At 47.6% G+C, this 25,152-nt stretch overlaps 1 protein-coding gene across 4 annotated transcripts in view; it reads right to left on the bottom strand.

Annotated features, from left to right (window-relative positions):
• Positions 1–903, bottom strand: part of LRP5 (LDL receptor related protein 5) — a 254,917-nt gene extending 254,014 nt beyond the window's left edge. For 2 of the 4 annotated variants that reach the window (XM_054826766.1, XM_054826769.1), the window contains exon 1: positions 792–903. The gene's annotated coding sequence lies outside the window, so the exon portion shown is untranslated. Of the gene's footprint in view, positions 1–661; positions 766–791 lie in introns of those variants that run through there. The other 2 variants (XM_054826770.1, XM_054826767.1) reach the window with 2 other exon arrangements.
• Positions 904–25,152: the final 24,249 nt, after the last annotated feature.

The following is a 25,152-nucleotide window of genomic DNA, read 5'->3' as shown; positions in this document are numbered from 1 at the left end:
AAGAACAGTATTTATTCTTCCTACCATTTACTGGATTCCAGCTGACGCATTGCTAATATTGCCCAGGGTACAGTTAGACCTACTGAAAAACTTTACTTAAGGTACGATAATATTAAAAAGATTTCAGTATGATACCACACAAAACAGCATTCCATTTACAAAGGTATTCTCAATCATACACACTCAACCTCATTTATTCAAACGCAAGATATTTTTACGTATCTGTGATGCCATGCATAAGGGTGATCTGCTACTGACAACACATTTTTGAAGTGGCCCATAGGGCCTAAAAATGTTACATTTCAGGCAGTGAATTACTTGCTGAGTCAATCAGCTCTCTTCCCCGCAATGAAACTCCACTCCAACCTCCCCAAGATCAAGACTATCTACGAGCGCACACACATTGCAGCAGAACAACGGGTGAGTGCAAAGCCATCGCTTCCACGACTGCTATAGGGGCTTCTTTGCAAAGTTATTTGCAACTTCTGCGGTAAATGTATTTGCAACTTACGTGGCAGCTCATGGGAACGGCTGCCGAGACCCTGCTCCCCACCCAGGCCGCGGCCACACGTCCCCGTCCTGCCCGCAGTCCTCAGCGGTTCAAACCGACAACCGCTCCGCGGCGTCCCCCGCCCTGGAGACCCCCGGCACCACCGCTCACCCGGCACGGCATCTCCGTCGTCCCCGCTCCCCCAGGCCCAGAAGGAGCCGCTACCACCCCCGCAGTCACGACATGGCAGAGCCCAGCGGAGGGCACAGCTCCAGGGTAGCCGGACAGAAAAGGCGCTTACCCGGCGGAGGCAGCCGCACGTCCAGCGCCGGCACCGCCCCCACAGAGAATGAGAGGAGCAAAGGAACCCCGCCGCTCAGCGCCCCGCCGCCCAGCGCCCCGCCACATGCCACGGCCACGCCCCCTTCTCATCTCATAGGCCCGGTCCCTATTGCCCCGCCCCTACCGCTCCGGCCACACCTCCTTCCCTCCCGCCCCACCCCCCGCCCCGGTGCGCAGGCCTCGCTTTTCACCCCGGAAACACTGAGGCGCTAGGGGCAGAGGGTGGGAGGTCGCTACCAGCCGCGGCAGTGACGTATGCCGCGGGGGCGGGGCTTGGGCCAGGGCGTAGGGGTGGAAGCGGTCCCGGGGAGGCTGGGTTGGGGCTTGCACTGTCTTTGTGGTGTGAGGGCCGGGCTCGTGTTGGCGGCTGGAGTCGGCCTTCTAGTCCCGCCTGGCGGGAGTGTGAGCTCGGCTCCAGCCGTTCCTGCGGCTGGCGGCCTGCGGGACACCATCTGCCCGAGCCCCAGCGTGAGCGGGCCGCACCGGCCCCGTCTCCTCAGGGAAAGCTGTGGCTGCCTTCGCTGCTGGCCTCTCGTGTGGCTCCGAGCAGCAGCGCTGGACGTGTTGTCGTTCCTCTAGAGTTACACCAAGCCGCAAGTGGCCCCAGTTATTCTTATTACGTGTAAATTACCCAAAATGTATGCCAAAGCTTAAGATCCGTGGATTTTTCAGAGGATATGCCGGTGAGAAGCTGTAGACAGATGAGGTATTTTAATCCTCCTGAATTTTCATAACGTGAACTCCAGTATCCACCATTTTCTGCAAGTTGTGGCGCAGCAGCAGCAGCAGTGGTTTTTTGGCAAAGCTCAGTTCAGTACCAACACATTTTGCCCATGTTTTCTGCAAACAAACATCACAGAATGTTTTGCAATGAGGAACAATGGCTTGATTAGTTGGGTCCAGGCTTTCATAATTGCCACCAAGGAGGAAAAAATAGAAAAAATGTACAAGCTAACAGCTCCTTGCTACCCTTGACTATGAAAAACACTAATATTCCACCATAATCTTAGCCATAACTTTTCTCATATAATCCCTAAACTGTGCAAATCTCTGGTTTACTAGACATGATAGTCCACTGGCAACAGCATTGTTTAAGTAGAGAAAGCTACTGAATTAAATATTGAATCAAATAGCAGAAATCAGCTCCTTGTTGATCATTTTGCTATTTTTAGGGCTGCTGCCTATGCCAAAAATTTGTGCATCAGCAGCCCACAACTGCTTGGGGCAAACCCTAGCAGCAGTGGACCTTTGAAGCTTTACCATGTTATATATGGGTATATACGCACATATATAATATGTATGTCAGCCACATTCTGAAGCATGAAGGTGGCCCCATGAAACAGCAGAACGTGCAGGACTTCCTTTAAGCCATGGGTGCCCATTTTAGAGCAGGCACACTGTCTCCTGAGTTCAGCTCCTTTGGGTTATTTCCAGATTGCCCAAAGAAGAGTCGTCAAAAAAACATGCAGAAAACAGCATCGTGCACACACAGGCGCAGTCCATATTGTGAGATGCTTTACATAGTGATTGTGGTATTGAACAGGTGAAGAGGGAGCCCTTGCTACCTCAAATCATGTGAGGATTTCAGCTGTTACAGCTAATCTGGCCATAGATGAAAGTGATGCTGAAATCATTCACACATCCCTGTGTAATTTTAGAATACACAAATTTGCTTTTTTAAATGAAAAATGAGGAGGAGTTGTTAATACTCTGGTCCAGTAGTTAATTGAAAGTAGGCAAAATGCAGAGCTGGCCAGCACTCCACATTAAGGACTAAACGTAAATCATATCTGTCTGGATATATTTTATAGATATATCATTCCATCATTCATGTAGGATACTGACATCTATTGAAATATTCTCTCCCCTCCTTTCCAGATAAGGAGGAAGGGAGAAGGAAGCTCTGCAATTTAAGAGAATTAGAAGAGACAGTTGGAGAGGGGAGCATGACTGACTGCTGTAGAACAGATTATCTGGCAGGACCAAGAACAACGATGGAGGAAATAATGTGAAGCTGTTGGGCAAAGCAGGAGGTCACATGAGCCTTAGGGTTGATATAGTGGGGAACAAGCACATAAAGTAAAACAGCCTCAAGAGGAAAAAAAAAATGCACATGAAGAAGCCCAGATGTGGAATGGGAAAATACAGGTGCTGAAAAAAAGCTGTGATCACACAAAGAGAACGGGATGTCATGAATGTGCCCTTGCTTACCTCTCTCCCTGTGATACATGGGGAATGTCAGTCAGGCTTTTTCCTTTGAGAATCCCGGAGGACATAATTTTGAAGTGTTTAGAGATATTTACAACTTTACATGCCTCGTGTAAAAAGCTGCGGTGCTAAGACATGCTTGCAATAGCAAGTTTTCATAGAATATGAATGAGGGCTAAGCCACCGTTGAGCTTTCAGTTGGTTTGTATTTATTACAGATTGTCAGGAGAGCAGAGGTTATGGGATGTAATGAAATGCTATCAAAGAGGATTGGACTGGAGGTGCAGGAAAGGAGATTTTAGGGTATTAGTTTAAACAGAAATGGCTCCATATAGTCAAGCTACGTCCCAGATATTAACCCATTCAGGGATTTTGCACTGACTGAGCTAGAGACCAAAAGGCAGGTCTGTGTTTAAGAAATAACACATTTCTGTTTTAAGAACAGATGGTGACTGGAATAGGGAATATTTGGTCTTCTGGACTATTCAGATAAACTTAGCCAGTAGTCACACATCTCCTATTATGTCTAAGAAAAGGAGGAACTACATCGCTTTAAACACGTGGAAGGTTGAACCTCCCTGCGCTGTATTGTAATGGCCCTTTTCGTCCAGTGCCAAGAGAGGTTTCCAGCCTGCTTGGGAGAGCTGTCCCCATAGAAGCATCATCACTCCAACTCTGTGTATGGTAGATACAAGCTCCTATAACAGAGTTTTAACTTGGTGTTGGCCAGATTCACCTCTGGTATAACTCCAGTCTAATTAAGCCAAGAACCTATTTAGCCTGCTATTATTTTTTCCATAACCTTCTTTTCATAGAGGACATGCCTCTGCCAGCTCTCAGGCTGCAATTAGCGAAGAGTTTGGATAGAACTGTTGACAATATGTTGCAGAGTACTAAATACTATTGAATATGATCTGTAAATATTTACGCTTGGAGGAAGAGATTTGCTCTTTGCACAGTTTGCATGCTGGCATCTGCTAGGCTGAATAAATTACTAACAAAAATCATATTGTGAAAAAAATAGTCCATGCTGATTCTTTGGAGCTATTTTTTAAAGACAATGGTGTGATAAGGAAATACATTCCTTGGGAATTACATAATCTCCAAAATTTCAATGCTGGAATAGGCACTATTGCTCTGTGGAACTGAGGCAGCACACACTGCAGGAGTGCATGTTTTCCTAGTGAGGAACCCTAGGTTGACACAAGGGACATTTTTGTTGGAGAAGGAGAGTCCTTCTTTTCCAGCAGGACTAGTACTGACTTGCTTTGGCATGACGGTCTTGAAGGGATTTGGCCATGGTTCCTTTCTGGTCTTTTCCAGCCCTTTCCCAATCCCACCAAATCATGAGTCTGGCCAGCCCTTGTAATTTTGAGTCTTTTCAAAGCATTCTAGCTTCCTCAGTCAAGACACTGCATGAGAATCTTGACTGTAATTTTAAAATGGCTTTGGCCTATGTGAGGAAATGTCTGGAAATGTGAAACAAGTGCCCCTAAAAGTGGAAACATAAATAAGCATATCTCAGTTTCAGTGAGCTGAACTCCTCATATTCAAGCACAGAGATTCCCATCCACTGACAGTAGTTACTTAAAAGTCAAATTTCATAATTAAAATTCCAAATGCTCTTTATAAACTTATTTTAAAGCAAAGATTCTCATGTAATATCATAGTTGTAGCAATGTGCACCAAATTAAAGCATTGGTCACAGGGCCAGAGCATCAAATTGACTGCATTTTGAATTACTATAAAGAATAAATACAGGCAAACAACTAAAAATTATCTTCCCTGTGCATCCACTGAACATTACAACCGCAGATATAACATTATTCAGGGCCCGTCAGGATGGTCCAGTTATGTTCAAACTCCTAGTGTTGTCCCACTGGCATCATGCTATTGCAGCTTCATCATGAAAAATGGATATCACGCTCTGCCAGAAAACCTTCTGAAGCCATGGGAATCTCTGAAGCACAAGTTAAAACATACATTAACTTCTCACAGCTAAGAAACAGCTTGAAAGATTATTTCGAGCAGTGCATTATCAGACATGTATTGTACCTGACATTATGGCACAATGTGTTGCAACATCCTGTACTTAACTATTTTTCTCCTTAGTGGCTAGCATTGCCTCCTGGTGCAGCTCCTTGCTAGGGTCATCATCCTTGATGGAGTGGAAGAGAAAATACAGGCTGGGAGCGGAGGGAACCTTGGGACCAAAGAGAGACACAGACTATGCAAGAGGTAAGGCAGAAAGGGGGTGCCAGCAAACTACTAAAATTGCCTTTGGACCATGGCACAAGGCAGAAAGCAGCTCTTTCTTGAGAAGTTTCAAACCACAGGCCCACCATGTTACCCTGCTACCACACTGCACCCTGGAAAACCTCTTAGCCGAGTACAAATCCATGGTTCATCCATGGCAGATGTTGTGCCATGTGAAGACTGGGCGGGAGTGCAGTCAAAGCTCATCTCTGGGCTGCACCTGGCAGCTCCACTGATGTGGCCTGGTATACACTCCACTATGCAATAGCGCCATCATATACCATAGGGATATATAATAAAACCATAACTGGAGCTTACAATATAAATTCATTCCAATTCCCAAGGGTCCAAGTTCAAGCTTCTTGGCTGTTCTAGCATGGGGATTTCTCATGGTGCAGCAACTCCAGCATCACCACAGAGGGAGAGCATATGGCGTTTTCTACTTCTGGCTTGTAATGTTCTTGCTGAACAGACGCGGAACATGTCCAATGGGTACTGTACAGACACACACAACAAGAGCTGGTCCTCACTCCTAAAACAGCATCCTGAAGAAGAGCAGACAGGCTTTGTCTTCACCAATGGGGGTGGAAAAGGAGAAGGGACATGTTTCTACTGTGTTAACTGATGAATTTTTCCTAAGGGAAAGTGAAACATGCCTTGTCCACACGAAGATTTTAAGCACATCTCTCCTTCTGGCATAGGTGTGGTCATACAGGGAAGTAGAGGGTTGGGAGAGAAACAGATCAGAAGTACTATGCCAGGGATATAGCTAAATTCTCATGAGAGCTACTGTTGACCTGGTTTTTGCTCTGCTGTGTTTAGCTCATCCAAAAGGATTTCTGACTCATGCCAGAATGCTTTGCACTGGCTGCTTCTCTTTTTGAAGGACAGCCCAAGCTGATGCAAAGGATGTATTTGGGAACAAAGGGCAATCCCTTCAGAAAGTAAATCTGGAAAAGCAATATAAGCAAGAGTCCAAGCAGTGGAAAAAGTGCGTTGCTGAGTGGGGTGGCAGAGAACAGGGAACTGCCATTCAGAAAAGAAAAAAGTGATGAGAGTAGTCTCTGAATTCTATCTTTACCTGAAGCTGTGCTGGGAGGATTTTTAACCTGAGGCATTAAAGAGTGCTTAAAAATAATAACCTGGAACTTGAGCCTGCATCCTTTATGCTGAAAGCAGGGTTTGTCCTGCTTGAAGAGATCACCCACAATAAGAAATCAAGCTCAAATGCTACCTTCCCAATCGAACAGGCAGCAGACTTTGCACCACACCTGATTTTGAGTGCAACGTATTCAAGTCAAATACAAGGCTTCCTGCTTCAGTCCTCCTCCTCCCTCCTTCCTCACACCACAAGCCAGGACCTTGATCCTATGCCAAAAACACCTGAAGATTATGTGCGGCTGAAGTCAGAGCTGACCGAATGCTCTGCAAATGCTGTTGATTTTTTGCTTTTTCCAGTCTGTGCGTGTGTAAGCAATGGATTTGCCAATGAATTTTGCATTGTTTTCTCCACTCGCTGCCATAACAGTAGCATCCATTGAACCATCAGCCTTCTGGCCTTAGGCACAGAAGGAAGACGCTGTAGCTACTTGCATAACTCAAAGAAATAAAGATCGTTACAACAATGCCTGGCAGTGTTGCTGTCAGCCTCATGTCTGGTGGCATTTCTGCAAGACACCATTTTGCCCACCACCTTTCCATTCCAGGGTTTGTAGCTTCAATATTAAAATGCAAGGTGAACAGAAACCTGCATAAATTAACTCAGTGTGAAGCAGATGTGGTTTTGGTTTGTTGTGCTACCAAATAAAAAAAAATTTAAAAGCCAGTTATTATAAAATAAAGACCTTTGACTGGATTCAGAGAAGTTCTGAGGCATTACTGCGTAGAAAGAGGCACTGTATTATTAACAAGCCATCACAGTCTGTACTTGTAGATTTTTTTTTCAAAAAGAAAAATCAACCCAAACAAATCACGCAGCAGTCTAAACAGTAGAAGCACCGATGGAAGAACAGGGTGGCTGCTCTAATGATACAGCATCGGCAGGAACACCTACATCTTTTGAAATGGATCCATGCAGTGTCCACAGAAGCTGGCAGACAGTAATGCATGGTGCCATTCTCCTCCTGAGATCAGGTACAGCCAGGGCAAGAGAGGGCAGTTAACAGTAACATAGTTTCTGGTGCTTAGTTTCCTGAATAACAATCTGTTTAATATTAACTGAGCTGATTGTGAATTTTTCCCTTTCCTTGTGGGGGGCATATCCAGAAACTTCCCTGAGGCTGGCAGGGGAAAGGTCAGCAGGAGGAAGCAGTTACAGAGAGGATGCTCCAGATGCCCTGTGAGAGTTTCTTCTCCACCCTGCCCAGGACACTGTGGGTTTCTCAGCCTCCACCCAGGAAACCCCCAGGACTTCCAAAAGCCTCAGATAAGGGGTGGGGTGGTGGAAGGAGATTGCCTGAATGCTAGTGGGGAGTTGGACTGACTGGAAAGCAGGCTAGACAAGGAGGTTCATGTGCACATAAGGGCGGCTTAGGGACTGACTCCCCTTTCCAGAGCCCACACGGAAGCAGAGAAGAGTTAACGCTTCTTCTCCTCGCTGTTTTTTCTGCTTGATTAACCTATTGCTGTCCTGTTAGTCAAAATGAATGTCTTTAATATAAGCCCACCCTCATGCCACCTTGGCCCCAGAGCTGAAGTCACTCTGTAAATCCCCCAAACCAGCACACAGCTAGATCCCTTAAGGTTTTATTTGACCTCCTGGACACGACTCTTCCCAGAAGCAGAGCAACCACATTCCATTCATGCATGTGCCCGCACTCCACAAGCATGCTCAGCAGCTGGCTAAGGAGTGTTTGCCTCCACACCAGCATCCAACATGTCCCACCGCTGGGCAGTAAAGGTGCAGCGCTCCCTGTGCTCCAGGCTGGGGCTGAACCTTCCAAACACATGCACACACATGCACACGCACTCAGATGGGAAGGGGTGCACTGGATGCAGGTAGAAATGAGGAGCACAGGGCTGGAGAGGGACTTCACACCACCACCACCTTCTCCTGCTGCACCTGGTCTCCTGCACATCTGAGCAAAGCGGCTGCTAGTAAACACAAGGCTGTCTGATGGGACGGCATAACATGGGAGCAGGCTGGCAGGGGAGCCTTGCTCAGTGCCCCACAAACTGTTGCATGTTTCTGAGATAAGCTGGGACGGTTTTTACCTGTCCTGCCCCTGCTCTGCAACACTGTTGCAAAGTGATCTGGGTTTCATACTGCAAGGTGGGCTGTTTGTGAGGTTCCCCAGCCTGCTGGTGTCATGGCAAATGGACCTCCTTTGGTCCACACCCCAAAGATCACTTCACACAAGCAGTACAGAACAACAGGCTGCCACCGGCTGCTGGTTGTATCCGTTACCTTTCCTTCGGCTCTGATTGATACATCCTTCTGCCCCTTTGTTCCATGGTGAGGCCTTCAGAACTAGAGAGAACTTTTCAATGGACTTCAAACTGCTCTTCAAAGTACTTGATCTTACAGCTGCAGTAGGATCTGTGATCATACCAGTGTCCCTTCTGCCTCTTTCAGACTGGCAGAAGGTGTGCACTGCCTCCATCCTTACAACTAGGTTATTTAACTCTGAAAACTACTGATAATCACTTTACAATGTCAGTTGTTTAGCAGTGGCACCTAGCTGCTAGAACCTGCAAAGAGACTGTAGCAAAAAAGGTAGGCCTGTAACAAAGGCCTACTTATATGTGTTAAGAAACTGTTCATTGTTACTTTAGGTAGAAGGCTAACGATTCTTAGAATGAGCACCTGCTACACATCATGATAAAAAGGAGGAGCTGCAAGACACTTCAAGGTCCTTATGTACGTACTTTTCAGAAAGGGAGGACACTAATTGCCTCCAGGAGCATCCTTAGCTTCCTAAGGCATATAGCGAACAGTTACCAACACCGAAGTATTGAGAAACTAGGGGAAAGGTAATTTGGGCCAGGGTCACCACGATCACTGATCCATAAGCCCCCTACCCAAATTATACCACCTACTCAAAAGACAGAGGTGGAGAAAGGAACTGAGCATGCGTTCTAGTTTGCATACTAGGTGAAGAAATATGAACCAATTATTGTAATGGAGAGTGTACCACTTTGTAATCTTTGTAACATTTGTGTATAAATATGACAAGAGAACCAGTGTTAGGTGTGCCTGATTTGAGGAACTATCCTCCTGACACCCAGCGCTACAATAAAGGAAATGCCTGCTTCTTAATGCTAAATTGGTGTTAAGGAGTTTTCTTTTATTCCCGAATTTCGGTGGCAACACTACTCTTCTCTTACCCTGTAACCACACACCTAGATAGTGGTAGGAAAAATAGAAGTGTCTCCAAAAATAATAAATCTCTTTATATAAAGAGATCTATGTATTTATATATTCTCTATATTTTAATAATAAAAATATAAAAAATTTATAATTAAATAAAAGAGTTTTGTCCCAAGCTGACAAGAGGTGTTGTGGAGGAGAGACAAGCACAGGCTGTGTCTTTGATAGAGGACATGGTGAATGTGATAAAGCATAAGCTGATCACAAACATACAGAGCCTTGCAAAAGACTTAGCAAAAGCAGCTAATACAACTTCAGGGTGAGTTAACAGGAGCTCTCTGTTGATATAGAGGAAAACTGCTATTTTTTAGCTGTGGACCGGCAGAAGCCATGTAGATTGATCACTCTTGAGGGAAGACGAGACAGGACACAAAGCCGACAATTCAAACAAAGCTTCTTTTCTTGCCTTTTGCGCCTGAATGTTCCTCAGTTGGAAGAGAAAAAATAGAACTGTGACTGGTCTATTTCCCTAGCTCCTTTCTTTGTGGATAATAACCCAGTTCAGCAGCTGTTAGGTCCTTCGGGCCAGTAACCTTAGCCAGACATCTCATGCCAAGAGAGAAAGAGCTTGAGGAGGTGAGGAGGGAGCGGGTGGCTTGGGAGCTCATATCAATCTGTGTATCCTAAAGAGCTGTATATAGGGGTAGCACTGGAAGAGGAACCTGGGAATTATTCAAGGGTGGCAACTGGCAATTAGATTTAGAGTCGTGAGTCATATCTGTATGTTAGGCACCTCTTTGATACTTTACAAGTATTCCATCAACAGTGAGAAATAAGAGAGGACTTGACATCTCTGTTATTGCAGAAGCATAGAAAAAAAGCATAATCACATCAAGAAAGAAAAACCCTTAAGCAAACAAATATACTTGCAGGCTTTTTTTGTCTTTCAGTATGAAGCAATATGGCCACATGCCGCTTCTCTGCTCATTTGGTCATCAGAAAGAACCCAACTAGAGCAAGTTTCATCACTCCTGTCCAGAGAAAATGTTCACAGCTGTTAGCATAGAAAACAATGCAAACAATGTCGGTACTACATATAGGGCTACAGCTTGATATATTGTCACTAAATAATCGTCACTGCATGAGGTCCCTAGTTCCCCTTGATCTGAGGCTGGCGCCATACTATTTGAATTAATAAGGTACTGGGTGCAGTCCTTCTAAACCCTGAGTGGTTGCACAATGCATTGAGCAACAACATAACAGACTGAAAAAATCTGTCATTGCTGGCATATGAGCTGAATGAGTGAGATATATGGCCATCCATTCATTAATGAGTGTGGCAACTGTTTTTCACTACATTGTTCAGGCCAAGTCAAACTTTCAGCAGACCAAACGAGTTAGACAATACTTCACACAGTTCACACAGTTACCCAAAATACTAGATAAAACTCACTAGATTTTTAGTAGATCACAAACCATTTTTAGTAGTTTTTAACATATAATCTCTGCTTTAATAGACTAGAGAGCAGAAGGGGAAGTGAAAGCTGGAGTTCCTGCAAGAGAAGGCTGCAGTAACTAAATTTCAGAGATCATATTCATGGATTGCAACCACAGTTTGCAGCCTTCCTGTTGAAAGGGATAGAGCCTCTAGAAGACCCAGGGAAGACACTTGCTCACTGGGTATATTTCACAAAGAAAGGTATTGCTCTGTTCTCCTCCTTACTGCAGCGATGATGTACCTCCCCTTTGGTGTTTGCAGGAGAAGCAGGTGGGCTTCAGAGATTATCTCAGTTCAGAAGCTCAACCAGCTGCTGAAAACTGATCTGGGAAATGGTATAGTTTGTACCCACTACGCCGGTTCAGGAGCTGCAAGACCAGCTCCACAATTGCCCACCATGGAGTACCAGAAGGGGTCAGTTATTATCGTTAGACATCTCAGGAGGCTGCTGCCTGCTTTCAGCCTCCAGAATGATCACCTGCTGACATCGCCGCAAAACACAGGATTATTCTACGTCCTTCCTAACTTCTGCTAGCTGTTGACTGCTTGCTAGGAGCCGGGAGACATTACTCACCATATGTGAATTAAAATTGTTATTTGTCATATTTTTGCAGCTGGGCTTTCAAACTGGTTTCATTTTGCCAAGGGTTTGTGTTGTTGAGCTGCTTTTTTCTTTTTAGTTCATGTTAAGTTTCATTTGAGCTGGTTGTCACTGCATGCACTGAGGGCTACTTGTCTGAATATGGAGGTGCATGTATGCCATCAGAGCTTGTCCTTCTGGACATACTGGTAATGTTGCTTCTCACATATCTCCATTTTGCCTGCATGCATTGCTGCAGGTCACGTACCCAGCACGAACAATCACATACACATACCACTTATTCCCAGCCCAGGAGGCGGGCTGCAGTCTTAAAGCTGGTGATAGAGCCCAGAGGCAAGAAGGCCTTAGGATCAAGGGCTCCCAGCACAGTTTTGAGGAGCAGAAAGGAGCAGCAGCACTGTCTGTACAAACGTGTCAGGAGGACATTAATTGTAGCTGTGGCTGGATGGACCAGCTCCTGCTAGCAAGATGAAGGAAGACAGAGCAAGGTTGCATTAGCAGTGGTCCAAGGGTTTGTTCAGGACATGGGCAAAGAGGAGACTCCTAGGCTAGATCTGTGGGTGAGAAGATGGGCTAATCTTCTGAAGAGAAAGGAGCACTGTCATCTTACCCACACTAAGAACCTATATTACTGCACCACTGCCTTTACCAGCACTGAAACACATCTGAACAATGTGAATAGAGAATGGGAGAGTAAGCTAGCAAGGGCATCATTTCATCTCATAGGATATCATGCATCTTAAATAAATTACCACGGCAAGAACATTTATACCATGCCTGCCAATCCCAGGCCTCTCCAGGCATCTTGCACCTCCCTGGTAAAGCAGTCACAGACCTGACACAGAAGAGCTTCCAATTCCAAGAACTTGTTTTTAATCCTCAGGTACATATTTGTTGCTCTGGCATGCCCATGAAGTGAAGTTTATAGTCCTACCCTCCAGCATGGCTGAGGCCCATGGGACAGAAAGGTTGTGTTCTCTGATGAACAGTTCCTATGAGCTGAGACAATAAGGAGGAAGAATCATGGCAGTAGTCCTGCTGAGGAAGAGGAGGCACAAAGCCTATGTCCATTATGAGACAGATGGGAAACCACACAAGATGCCTGTTGCTCCAGGAGTCACCAGAACCAGCTGTCCTACCTAGCTTTTCTTCCGCCTCATCACAGCAGTGCCAGGATACATACAAACCTCAGGGGAAAACACCATTTATTGCTTTATTGAACAGTCTCTAGGGATTGCTGCTCATTTTGCCTTCTTCCACGGCTCTCCATCATTAATCAAGATCATCCTCATCAGAGCAGCCAGGATCCTTTAAGAGGAGGAATTGCAGGAGAGGAGCCTTTGGAAATGCTTTGGACCTGGCTTATCTGCAGCATTGACAACTCCAGCTATTTTGCAGCCATACAATAGGGCTTTGGGGCTGTGGGTTTCCAGTTCTTAATAGAGATTTAGATACCTGAGCTTTTACCCACAAGTAATAATACAGATTTATAATCCTTAGGATTAGAGAAAAAAGTCTAAGAACAAGTGCATCCTGTAGCCTATTATAACCAGCAGAGAGCTATGTTTTTAGGGGGAAATAAAAAAACCTTAATATTTTAGGATGCTTAACAGTGACCTAGCACGTATGATGCTTATGATGACTCTCCCCAACCCCCAGCTTCACTCCCCCTTGAAGCATCTGAAGCTTAAAGTCACTTCTTGAATCTCCAGCCAGACTCTCACTGGGCTAGTAGAACACCTCCTTCCAACCTAATTGTCCCACCACCACTGCCTAAGGGCAGCAGTCCTTCTTCACCATCCAGTGACAGCTGAGCTAAGACTTTTATTGCTCTGTCTGTGTGGTGGGTTGACCCTGGCTGGGGGCCAGGTACCCACCAGAGCCGCTCTATCACTCCCCTCATTCACTAGACAGGGGAGAAAAGGTATAACGAAACGCTTGTGGGTCGAGATAAGGACAGGGAGAGATCATTCACTAATTATCGTCACAAGCAAAACAGACTGAACTTAGAGAGGAAATTCATCTGATTTATTACCAAGCAAAACAGAGTAGAGGAATGAGAAATAAAATAAAATCTTAAAACACCTCCCCCCACCCCTCCCATCTTCCCGGGCTCAACTTTACTCCCGGCTTCAACCTCCACCCCCCTGAGCAGCACAGGGGGACGGGGAATGGGGCTTACGGTCAGTTCATCACACATTGTTTCTTCCGCTTCTTCATCCTCAGGGGGAGGACTCCTCTCATCGTTCTCCTGCTCCAACATGGAGTCCCTCTCACGGGGTGCAGACCTTCACGAACTTCTCCAACGTGAGTCCCTTCTACGGGGTGCAGACCTTCAGGAGCAGACTGTTCCAGCGTGGGTCCCCCACAGGGTCACAAGTCCTGCCAGCAAACCTGCTCTGGCGTGGGCTCCTCTCTCCATGGGGCCACAGGTCCTGCCAGGAGCTTGCTCCAGTGTGGGCTTCCCACAGGGCCACAGCCTCCTTCAGGTGCCTCCACCTGTTCTGGCGTGGGGTCCTCCACGGACTGCAGGTGGAATCTCTACACCCCCTCATCCTTCCTCCATGGGCTGCAGGGGGACAGCCTGCCTCACCATGGTCTTCACCACGGGCTGCAGGGGGATCTCTGCTCCGGTGCCTGGAGCACCTCCTCCCCCTCCTTCTTCCCTGACCTTGGTGTCTGCAGAGTTTCTTACATCTTCTCACTCCTCTCTCCAGCTGCAAAAGCTCTCTCTAACTTGGTTTTTTTTTTCCTTCTTAAATATGTTATCACAGAGGTGCTGATTGGCTTGGCCTTGGCCAGCAGCGGGTCCGTCTTGAAGCCAGCTGGTATTGGCTCTATCAGACACAGGGGGAGCTTCTAGCAGCTTCTCACAGAAGCCACCCCTGTAGCCCCCTGCCCACTACCAAAACCTTGCCATGCAAACCCAACACATTCCACCCTTCACCTCTGTGAATCACATATTTAAGAATTATCATTAAAATATACATTCAACACAAAAACTTCACAAACATCAACAAGGAAAAAGAAAAAAAAAAGAATTCCCCACACCAAAATCAAAACAACACTATCACAACACCAAACAAGAGTGGACAATCTACACACAGAATCTACCTCTCATCCCTTCACCACTATTCCACTCTCAAGTGACGTCCAGTCCATGTTTTGCCTGTTAACTCTTCGAATTACTATCCTTATTCTCGAGCCCCACATTGGGCACCAAAAAGGACTGTGGTGGTTTACCCTCGGCTGGACGCCAAGTGTCCACCAAGCCGCTCTATCACTCCCCTCCTCAGCAAGGCAGGGAGGGGAGAAAATAAGATGGAAAAACAACCCCAAACTCGTGGGTCAAGATAAAGGCAGTTTAATGTAGCTAAAGCAAAAGGCCATGCACAGAAGCAAAGCAAAAAGCAAAAGATTATTCTCTACTTCCCATCAGCAGGCGATGTCCAGCCACTTCCTGGGAAGTAGGGCTTCAGTATGCTACTCCTTACTCTGGAAGACAAACATTGTAAAAAAAACCCGAATGCCCCCGCCCTGTTCTTCCCCCTATTTCTCAGTTTCTTATTGCTGAGCAGGCGTCCTATGGTATGGAATATCCCTTTGGTCAGTTTGGGTCAGCTGTCCTGGCTGTGTCCCCTCCCAAGATCTTGCCTACCCCCAGCCTGCTGCTGAGGGGGGAAAAGAAATGTTGGAGAGACAGCTTTGATGTGTGCTGGCACTGCTCAGTAGTAGCCAAAACACTGGTGTGTTATCAACACCTTCCTAGCTACCAATACACAGCACAGCACCATGAGGGCTGCTGTAGGGAGAATTAACTCCATCTCAGCCAGACCCAATACAGTCTGCATCCAACAATTTTTGCAGGTTGAGCAGAACGGACTGAATTGATATGTAATTAACCCCCTCTTGGTCATCCAAGACCTATGTTAGAAAAAATTGGTAGCTCCCCCACTCCTTGGTAATTCCTGGGCTCACAGTGTCATCATAGCAGAGCTAAAACCCTCAAATCCAACAGTGATACACAACTTTTGTTGTGCTCTCAGAAAGAATTACTCTGTCCTTGCAGCTTGTGTCCTGATGTTTCTGATGGTCCCTGGGATTGCTTCACCCCATGGCTGCCCCTGGGGTCTAGGTTGTGTGGCCTCACTTTGCTGAGGGGAGTTAAACCCTTGCTGAAAGGTAGCAAGAAAAATGACTGCTTTACCATGGAAAGCTAGGTCACCTGAAAGGACAGCCCTCCCTCCTCCCCATGGGTTTTGTTTCTGATCCAATGGAAGTCAGTACATATTTCATCAAAACCTGATGCTTCTTTTTGCAGCTGTTTCTTCGTGACTCTGGCAATCTTCATGCCTGGCCATGCATTTCAGATGCGTAATGTGGCATGTCTGTATGCCCTAGAGGTTGCTGGTTCCTGCCAATGCCAATCCATATGGAGTTATTCAAGTGTAAGAGAGACCAAGATTTGACCCCTAGCCTGCGAACATTTCTGTTCCCAAGTGAACTTTTCAAGTATTTCTTGTGATTTGGTGGTGACAGATGGTCTTCCCCTGTGCTCTGACTCCCCAGACATCTAAGGAAACATTAGCAGGTAGATGAGGTTCAGAATTCACCCTTGTAAACCATCTGAGACAGCATTAATGCAATAAAACCACATTCCAGCTCAGCTAGCAAGGTCTCTCCTTCAGGGCTGGACCACAGTGGCTGCCAAAGGAAAACAAAAGGGCTTGAAGGGCTCCAACAACACTGTTAAACTTCAGAGCAAGGGCACGGGCAGATCAGTGGGTGTCCTGGCTTCACCTTTTGTCAGCCAACCTCTTTGCTCTTTGCTGTTCACTAATGTAGATTTAGTGTTAGCTGCCAGAAAAAAATGCACAGATTATACAAGGTCAGAGATTCCTGTATTTTCCGTGATGTCAAGCCTGCAGAGTTTTCTTAGGCTTCATCATTTGCTACTGGAACCATTGCCCTTAGTACCATGTTACAGATAATGACACTCCCTCTTAAGCTGGAAGTTTTCATTAATGTCAATAGCCACAATAACAGACAAATTTCTGGACAGCTTGGGTTGCAGCATTAGCTGCTGGGGTTATGAAGGACAACTGACTGCTGGAAATCTCTACCTAAACAGAGAGGTACCTCATAGGGGAATCATGCAGAGTAACATGCAGATTTTTTTCACTGCAGACTGTTCTGTATTCACACATGAGATCTAGGTGGAAAGTTAGCTCCCTGACCCCTAGAAAACAACCTGGACCTCCGAACCTGCATCATACTCTCATTTTATAGCTACAACGGTCAATGGCAAAATATCTTCTCTCTCCTTTAAATGTAATCACTTGCTGGGAAATAATAAATAAAACCTTAGGTGGTTTATATAGATTAAAAATTACCTAGCAAATTCACTTCTTACACTTGAGTTTGCAGGCCAGGTGTCCACCTCTGTCAGCCCGAGACTGATTCATTGCTGCAGAATCCTACTGGTGGAACTGCAAGCCCTGTAGCTGAATGAATCAGACCTCTCCCCTTCCACTGCAATGTACTGGGCAGCTGCAAATAAAGCCTAGAGTGTGCTGCAGGTAGAAAGAGTCCAGCTGCCACCATCAGGAGTGCTGGGACAGGGTAGGTGAGTGCAGAGTCCGCTCAGACCTCAGCCAAACTAGGAGTGGGCAAATATCTGCCAGGGGCACACAACAGGAAATAAATGAGTCTGCAAGATTTTAGAGACTGTTAGATGGCAATGGGAGGTAGAAGGGGAAAAATGCCAAGCCTTACGTAAGAGTGGTGGCTTGAAAACTGCTGTGGAAGAAAAGGTGTCCAAGAGGATGCACTAAGTTTTGCTTTCCTGGGGTCAGGGAGAGACAGAGGATATTTCTGTCCAACGAACTCTGTAAAGATAGCAATGACTTGGCTACAAACCAAGAAGGAAGGATAAGGCAGGAGAGGGTACCACGGGTTTGCTGGCATCTCCCACCACATCTGGCAGGCTTTGCTGATCTCTGCTGATACAGGTCTAATCCAAAACTGATTGAACTGTTCCCACCAAGTGCAGCAGACTCCAGATAAAGTGGACAGCAGAGAGATCTGAGCAAGACATGCTGAAACTTCCCTTCAAGGAGGGGCAGGTGGGGTGGTAACATCCCTTTGTGGGGTGTTACTCCAAGGATGCATTTCTCCTGATGCACACCTCAATACCAGACTGGCTTCATCCCAGAATCATCACATAAAACATGCTCATGGCCCATGCAGCATGGAGCAGCTGTGGCTCCATGAGTCTCCTGGTGTATTGGGTCACTACCTGCTTGCTGCTGGGTCACACACTGGGGGGCAATATGTCCCCTCTGCATCCCTCTCTCTCCGCCTTGCTCTTGCCACTGACGGTAGAGGAATTGCTGCAGGAAGCAAGCCACAGCCTGGGCATGAAGGGAGTGAGGAGGGAGGGTAGCGGGCAGACACATACCGGCTGCGAGTCCTGAGTGCTGCCACTTCCCTCTCCCGTTGTGACAGCTCGACTCAAAGCTCCGTCACGCTGATGCAGCTTCCCAGCGTTACAGGCAGGGGAGGAGGAGGGCACGCTGCTGAGGTATCTGCAGTGCGTCCTCTCCTGTCCTGCAGGGACGTGGCTGTGCCCAGCAGCAGCCTTCACTCTGTGCATGGGAGGAGCAGTGGAGGCTGCCCCTGGGGAGGGAGAGAAGCACAGAGGGGTGGAAAGCCCTCATTTGTAAATATGGTGTACAACTGCTTTTCCTTACTTGGGGTACACTGAAGAGCTCACTGGCCTCACCAACACACTGGCTCCACTCACGTGTTGGTGAACAGAAGCAAATGGGAGTATTTGGGAGCAAGAACTAGAGTGATCTGGAAGGGGGCGGCACTGCCAGTGATCCCTGAGTCTCCTTGCAAAGCATCATGGACTGTTTTAGAGAGCCTTCGCTCACGCTCTTGCAAACTCACAGCTGGAGGGTAGCACTGCAGGGGTGGGCATGTGGGGAAGGAAGGGATGGGGTCCAATGGAGAGGTAAGCCTAGTGGCTGGGGCTGAGGATGGCACAAAGCCCAGCAAGCAGACAGCCAAGCCAGAGGAGTAAAATAGGAAAAGGTCTGCAACGGCACAAGAGCAAATTCTCCTTAATCCCCAGGGATTTTCCTGCTCCCCGAAGCAAGGCAGAGGGTCTGGCAGAGGCCTTGGCATCAGATGGAGCTCTGGAGAGGACAAAAGGTTCCAGCTACTGGAGGGGGCTCTGGGGGAGAGAACAGAGGGGGTTTGTTCTAAGGAACCATGTCCTCACCTGCCCACTTCGTCTTGCCCACCACTGGTGGTCCTCAGCTTCCGCAGGGCACCCAGGGCCCTTCCTCAAAGGATGGCTTCTTTGGCTTGCGCTCAATACCAGCCTGACCCCCTAGGAACAATGATGTTGCTGCCTCTGAGAGCAGAGCATGACTCCAAGTGAGAAACAAACAGCGTGACTACAATGTCGTTGTTTCAGAAAGTATACCTAGCCCTGGCGTTGCTTCGCCTTGGCAGGAAATGCACCAGCATCTCCCAGCTCCTCTCTGCTGTCTCTCCTAAATACTTGCAAGTGCTGCATCCTTTTGGTGCTGCATTTTTTCCTTGCTGCTTGGTACCACCTTTACCTCTTTTCCTTCTACTAACCATTCTTCAAAGAGTGAGAGCACCCAGGCAGTGCTTGAGTGTGTCCCAACCTACACATGCTCTGCCAGACCATTGGCACAACAGTGGGGTAGGAGATCCAGCAGCGCAGGGGTTAAGCCATTCTGCTCTGGCTGTCCGTGTCTCCCCTCCCATCTTCTCCCATCAAATAATCAGTGGGTTTTAGCCTTGCAGAAATGCAGAGGGGGTCCAGCTGCTCTTGTGCAGGCAGTAGTATCCTCTAAGCTGCTGGGGACTAGCTGTCCAAAGGAATCATTTCCAGGGACACATTCAGAGTTGAAGGGTAAAATTGAAAGAAAAAACAGGCAGAGAAAGCAGAGAGGTGCAGCTTATTCCAGCAACATTTAACACAGAGGCCAAGGTCTCAGTGTTTGTATCTCCCAGTATTTTAGGGAGAGGAGGAATTGCTTTCCAGAGGCCCTGGCTTAAAAAAAATTGGCAAACATATACAGAAATACTCATCTTTGTGGAAGAGAGAAGAGCACGGCTGAATGTCACTCCCTGTCTCAAACCAAATTTCCACAGGCTGGCTCAGGACATGGGCGGCAAGTAAGAACATGGACAGAAAAAGTGCATTTTTCAGCATCAGGTCACAGCAAGCAATTTGATGCAGAGGGGTTTGATCTGCCTAGCTGGCCTGGCAACCAGCTCAGGATAAGGCAAGAGAGGCCATAGTTTCACAGCACTGGTAGCTTGCTTTTGTCTGAAAGTGTCTAGCAGCTGCGAGACTCGAGAGAAGCATCTGCCTGAGTACTTCCATCTCTTTCCCTCCATGCCATCATGTAACCAAAATCAGCTCATTCAAAGGAAGAGAGAGGACACAGAGTCTGCTACCAATCCACTGCATGTTCGCTGACATGTTAGAGCACACAGAGTTTGCAGCCTTCAGCTATTCTGTGCCCTGTGAAATGAAATCTGTGATTTGGATGGCATGGAAGAAATTAGTGGAGATAGCTAACCTCTGTCTTCTCTGATACAAAAGCTCAGAGGGCTCAAACAAAGGCAAGAAGCAGCAGATTTGAAATGTTCAAGAGGAGGTGGCTTTTCACATTTTGTGTAGTGATGCTGCAAAACTGCCCACAGCAGGATGTGGTGGATGCTGGACAGCAAAGACTGGACAGGTTCAGGGAAGACAAATACACAGAAGCCATACTTGGCTCAGGTAGTGCCTAAATCATACATTGGTGGAGGCTGTGAAAACCCTCAGAAGTTGGACTCTGGGCTTGCTCTGTTCTTAGGCTCTTCTTCAGGTGTCTGTGATTGCCCACTGCCAGGCACAGGAGAGGAGGCAAGGTAACTTGGATGCTCTCACTGTACCCAAGAGTCATTCACAACTTTTACAACTGCTCATTTGCAGCACTGTCAGGGCCCTGAGGATGTCCATAGGCCTTAATTAACCCAACCAGCCTCACCTGGGACCCCCTCTCACAACCTCTACTCATAGGTCCAGTTGCCCTGTTGAAGTTCATACCTGGCCCTTCAGTCACAGCCTGACATATGTCGTAGGCATACCTGTTCCCACACCTCTTCCTGGGGCGTTTGGATTTCCTGGCTTGACCTCAGACCTGACTTGCATCCTTACTTCTACTTGATTGTTACAAGATCGTTGGTGGGACCTGTTGCCATTACCAGCTCTGTGCCCCTCACCCAGCTCAGATGCTGTGGGGCTGTACCCTGTCAGTGAAGGTGCTACAGCCCTGTGCGCACTTGGGACTTAAAACCGGCTGTAATGGGGGTATTATAAACTGGTGCCAGAGGACTGGTTTCTGCATCCTCTCTTAGCTTGGCTGGAGGAGGGTGCTGCTGGCTTGCAGCAAAGCTGTATTACTGGAGTGGACAGAGGGCTGTAAAGCAACCAGTGAGTGTCAGACTCACACCGTAAAGCACAGGACACAGGAGCAAAGCCCAGGGTGGTTTATGAGGGCACCAGGCCTCTGAGGAGGAAGAAGCTCCAAAGCTGAATCCACAGCAGGATTTGGTCTGTTGGTCAAAAATGAGATACTCTATAGGAGAAGGACTGGGCACTGGAGGCCCATGCTACTTCTATATTGGTTAGGGACAGTTCACAAAAGCTGGATTGCTTTAGGTAGATCATTCAGCCAGGTAGGAAGATGAAACTGCATTTTTCCTCTAGGGATAGTGTTTACCAGAAGCAGCAAACTATTTTTTGTTTTGAGTTCAAGTGTCAGCTGCATCCACAGATGCTGTTTTATCATCAGAAGGTCCCTGCATGTTTTAGACTGGCCTCAGAGCCTCTAATCTTGCCGGAGGTATCTGCTGCACACAAGTGGGCTCCTGGAACAGCCCATCTTGGAAGGTGTTTCAACTGACTCCTTATGGTGGGTTGACCTTGGCTGGAGGCCAGGTGCCCACCAAAGCTGCTCTATCACTCCCTCTCCTCAGCTGAACAGAGGAGAGAAAATATAACAAAAGGCTTGTGGGTCAAGATAAGGACAGGGAGAGATCACTCACCAATTACTGTCATAGGCAAAACAGACTCAACTTGGGAAAATTAATTTAATTTATTACCAATCATATCAGAGTAGGATAATGAGAAATAAAACCAAATCTTAAAAACACCTTCTTCCACCCACCCCTCCCTTCTTCCTGGGCTCAGCTTCACTCCTGATTTCTCTCCCTCCTACCTCCAGTGGCACAGGGGGATGGGAATGGGGGTTATGGTCAGTTCATCACACGTTTTCTCTGCCACTCCTTCCTCCTCAGGGGGAGGACTCCTCACACTCTTCCCTGGCTCCAGTGTGGGGTCCCTCCCACGGGAGACAGTCCTCCATGAACTTCTCCAATGTGAGTCCTTCCAATGGGCTGCAGTTCTTCATGAACTGCTCCAGCGTGGGTCCCTTCCACGGGGTGCAGACCTTCAGGACTAGACTGCTCCAGTGTGGGTCCCCCACAGGGTCACAAGTCCTGCCAGCAAACCTGCTCCAGCATGGGCTCCTCTCTCCACGGGGCCACAGGTCCTGCCAGGAGCTTGCTCCAGCACGGGCTTCCCACAGGGTCACAGCATCCTTCAGGCATCCACCTGCTCTGGTGTGGGGTCCTCCATGGACTGCAGGTGGATATCTGCTCCACCATCATCCTCCATGGGCTGCAGGGGGACTGCCTGTCTCACCATGGTCTTCTCCACGGGCTGCAGGGGAATCTCTGCTCTGGCACCTGGAGGACCTCCTCCCCCTCATTCTTCACTGACCTGGGTGTCTGCAGAGTTGTTCCTCTCACATATTCTCACTCCTCTCTCTGGCTGAAAATCGTTCCTGTTTTGGTATGGGGGTTCCCCCCCCCTTCTTAAAAATGGTAGCACAGAGGCGCTACCACCATCGCTGATAGGTTCGGCCTTGGCCAGCAGTGGGTCCATCTGGGACCTGGCTGGCATTGGCTCTATCAGACATAGGGGAAGCTTCTATCAGCTTCTCGCAGAAGCCACTGCTGAATCCCCTTGCTACCAAAACCTTGCCATGCAAACCCAATGCACTCCTTTTGCTTCACCAGGGCTCTGCTGAGACTGGCAGCTTCAGATGTCTCTACCTGAAAGCAATCTCCAGTTCCACAGCAACTCCAAGGTTTAACCCTCGCCTCCAAGCAGACTTGGCAGACCATGAGGGAGGCCAGCTGGTGATGGCCTCAGGCTCTTCCTTACCTTCCTGTCCACTTCTCTGCATTCACTTCTCTCCTCACTGCATTATTTCAGCTACAAGTAATTTATGTTTTTGAAGAGCAATCGATGAGTTGCTGTGACTGTTTTCCATACTGTCCTGGGGCCTTTGCTCATGTTCTCCCAGTGCTTTTCTGGGGCATAGCAATCAGCTGCATGGATATCCTAACCCTCAGGTGAAACACTGCTTTGTTTTTATGCTGCACCAGCACTGATTGTTGTTGTGTAATGCAGACCTGGAGCTTGCCTTTTCTGTCTGAGCTCACCAAGTGCTAGGTTCACTGAGTGGCTCAGGTCTTCTCAGGAATGAAGCCTCTCCCCAGTTTCTGTCTCCTGTTGCTTGCAGATACCCAGGGGACCAGTGGTGGAATTTTCTTCAGGTCTCTTCCACTTCTTTTAGGGAGTTTCAGACTTGCTGTAGCTTTTTGTCATTTGTCTGCCAGGGTTTCTCCTCAGTTTCCTTTTATTCCCTCTGTGGACTACAGGAATGCTTCAGGACTCTGCATGAACTTTGCTTTCCCACGTCGCATTTCCCTGGGTGGCAAAAAAGAGCTGCTTCATGCCCAGGTATATAGCCCCTCACGCAGCATGGACATCTCCTTGTTCCTTGGCCATGCTTTCTGCCTGGCTGAGGGCAGAGCTGCTGCTGCCCCAGTGGGATAAAGCTCCCTTTCAGCTCACCAGGTCATGCAATTTCTGTGAAACAGGCCAGGCTGAGTGGGAACCACCAAGCTGGAGGCACTGCTGGTTTTGAAAATGGGAAAAATTTGTCTGCCTCTTTTTAAATTGGGAGCACTAGGCTGTCCCAGTTTGGCAGATTTCTGCTAACCCCTCCTGTCACCTTGCCAGTATAAAAAGCGTAAAACCCTTCTTATTCTGTTGTGAGTGGAAAGTCCCTAGCCTTGTTCCTCCTCACCTGTTTTGCCCTGATTACCTGATGAAGTGAATACTACAGAGGGAAACTCTGCACCCACTTGTGCCTCCCTGATACACGCTGCACAAGAGTGTGCCACCAATGGAGGTGGAGGCCTTCTCCTGCTTGTTTGACATCTCAGCTGAAGAGTTTTGGAAATGTGAACACTTTGTTTACCCTCCTGAACTGAGTCAGGAGCACTTGGAAAAGCCAAAACCTTTCCACCTGAACATCATCAGAAGGCACCACAAGCTCAGCATGGGATACACATGGTAGTCTTGGGTTAATCGGAGCAGGAAGGGCACTGCAGCCTGAAGGGCATGGATTGACATAGAGGGGGCAAGTGCTTTTCAGGGAGGAGCAAATTGCTCCAGAGGAAAGCAAAGGCTCCACATAGGGGGATGCTCCCTATGGGAAGAAAACACTAGTCCTTGGCTTCATGGGGAGCCCCAGTGCTTTGTGTCCTTGCAATGCATGCTGCTGCTTATATGCAAAGGGCCACCAAGTCCGCAGCTGCAGGACTTTGTGTTGCACAAAGCTTAAAGCACTAGTTCACAACGTATAAAGGAATGAAGAAATAGACTCACATTCTTTGCCACATACTGGTCAATCCACAGCAGCAGATGGCTGCACATGCAGACTGCGGTAATGTAATTGAGATGAAGAGCTGCAGGAGGCTTTGCCTGATGCTCCAAGTAGTCTGCCACACCACTTGGGGAAAAAAGTTAAAAGATATGGGCCAGCCACACTTAATTCTTTCCACATAAACAATGATTACCTGCAGGCATAGAAAAGGTATGTGTTGTGGTGGGTTGACCCTGGCTGGAGGCCAGGTGCCCACCAGAGCCGCTCTCTCACTCCCCTCATTCACTAGACAGGGGAGAAAAAGTACAATGAAAAGCTTGTGGGTCCAGATAAGGACAGGGAGAGATCATTCACTAATTATCGTCACAAGCAAAACAGACTGAACTTAGAGAGGAAATTCATCTAATTTATTACCAAGCAAAACAGAGTAGAGGAATGAGAAATAAAATAAAATCTTAAAACACCTCCCCCCACCCGTCCCATCTTCCTGGGCTCAACTTCACTCCTGGCTTCAACCTCCGCCCCCCTGAGCAGCACAGGGGGATGGGGAATGGGGTTTATGGTCAGTTCATCACATGTTGTTTCTGCTGCTTCACCCTCAGGGGGAGG

The sequence above is a fragment of the Grus americana genome, chromosome 5 (genome assembly GCF_028858705.1).
Source record: "Grus americana isolate bGruAme1 chromosome 5, bGruAme1.mat, whole genome shotgun sequence".
NCBI lineage: Eukaryota > Metazoa > Chordata > Aves > Gruiformes > Gruidae > Grus > Grus americana.
Note: the sequence above shows the minus strand (reverse complement) of the source record. Positions and strands in the feature narration are given on the sequence as shown.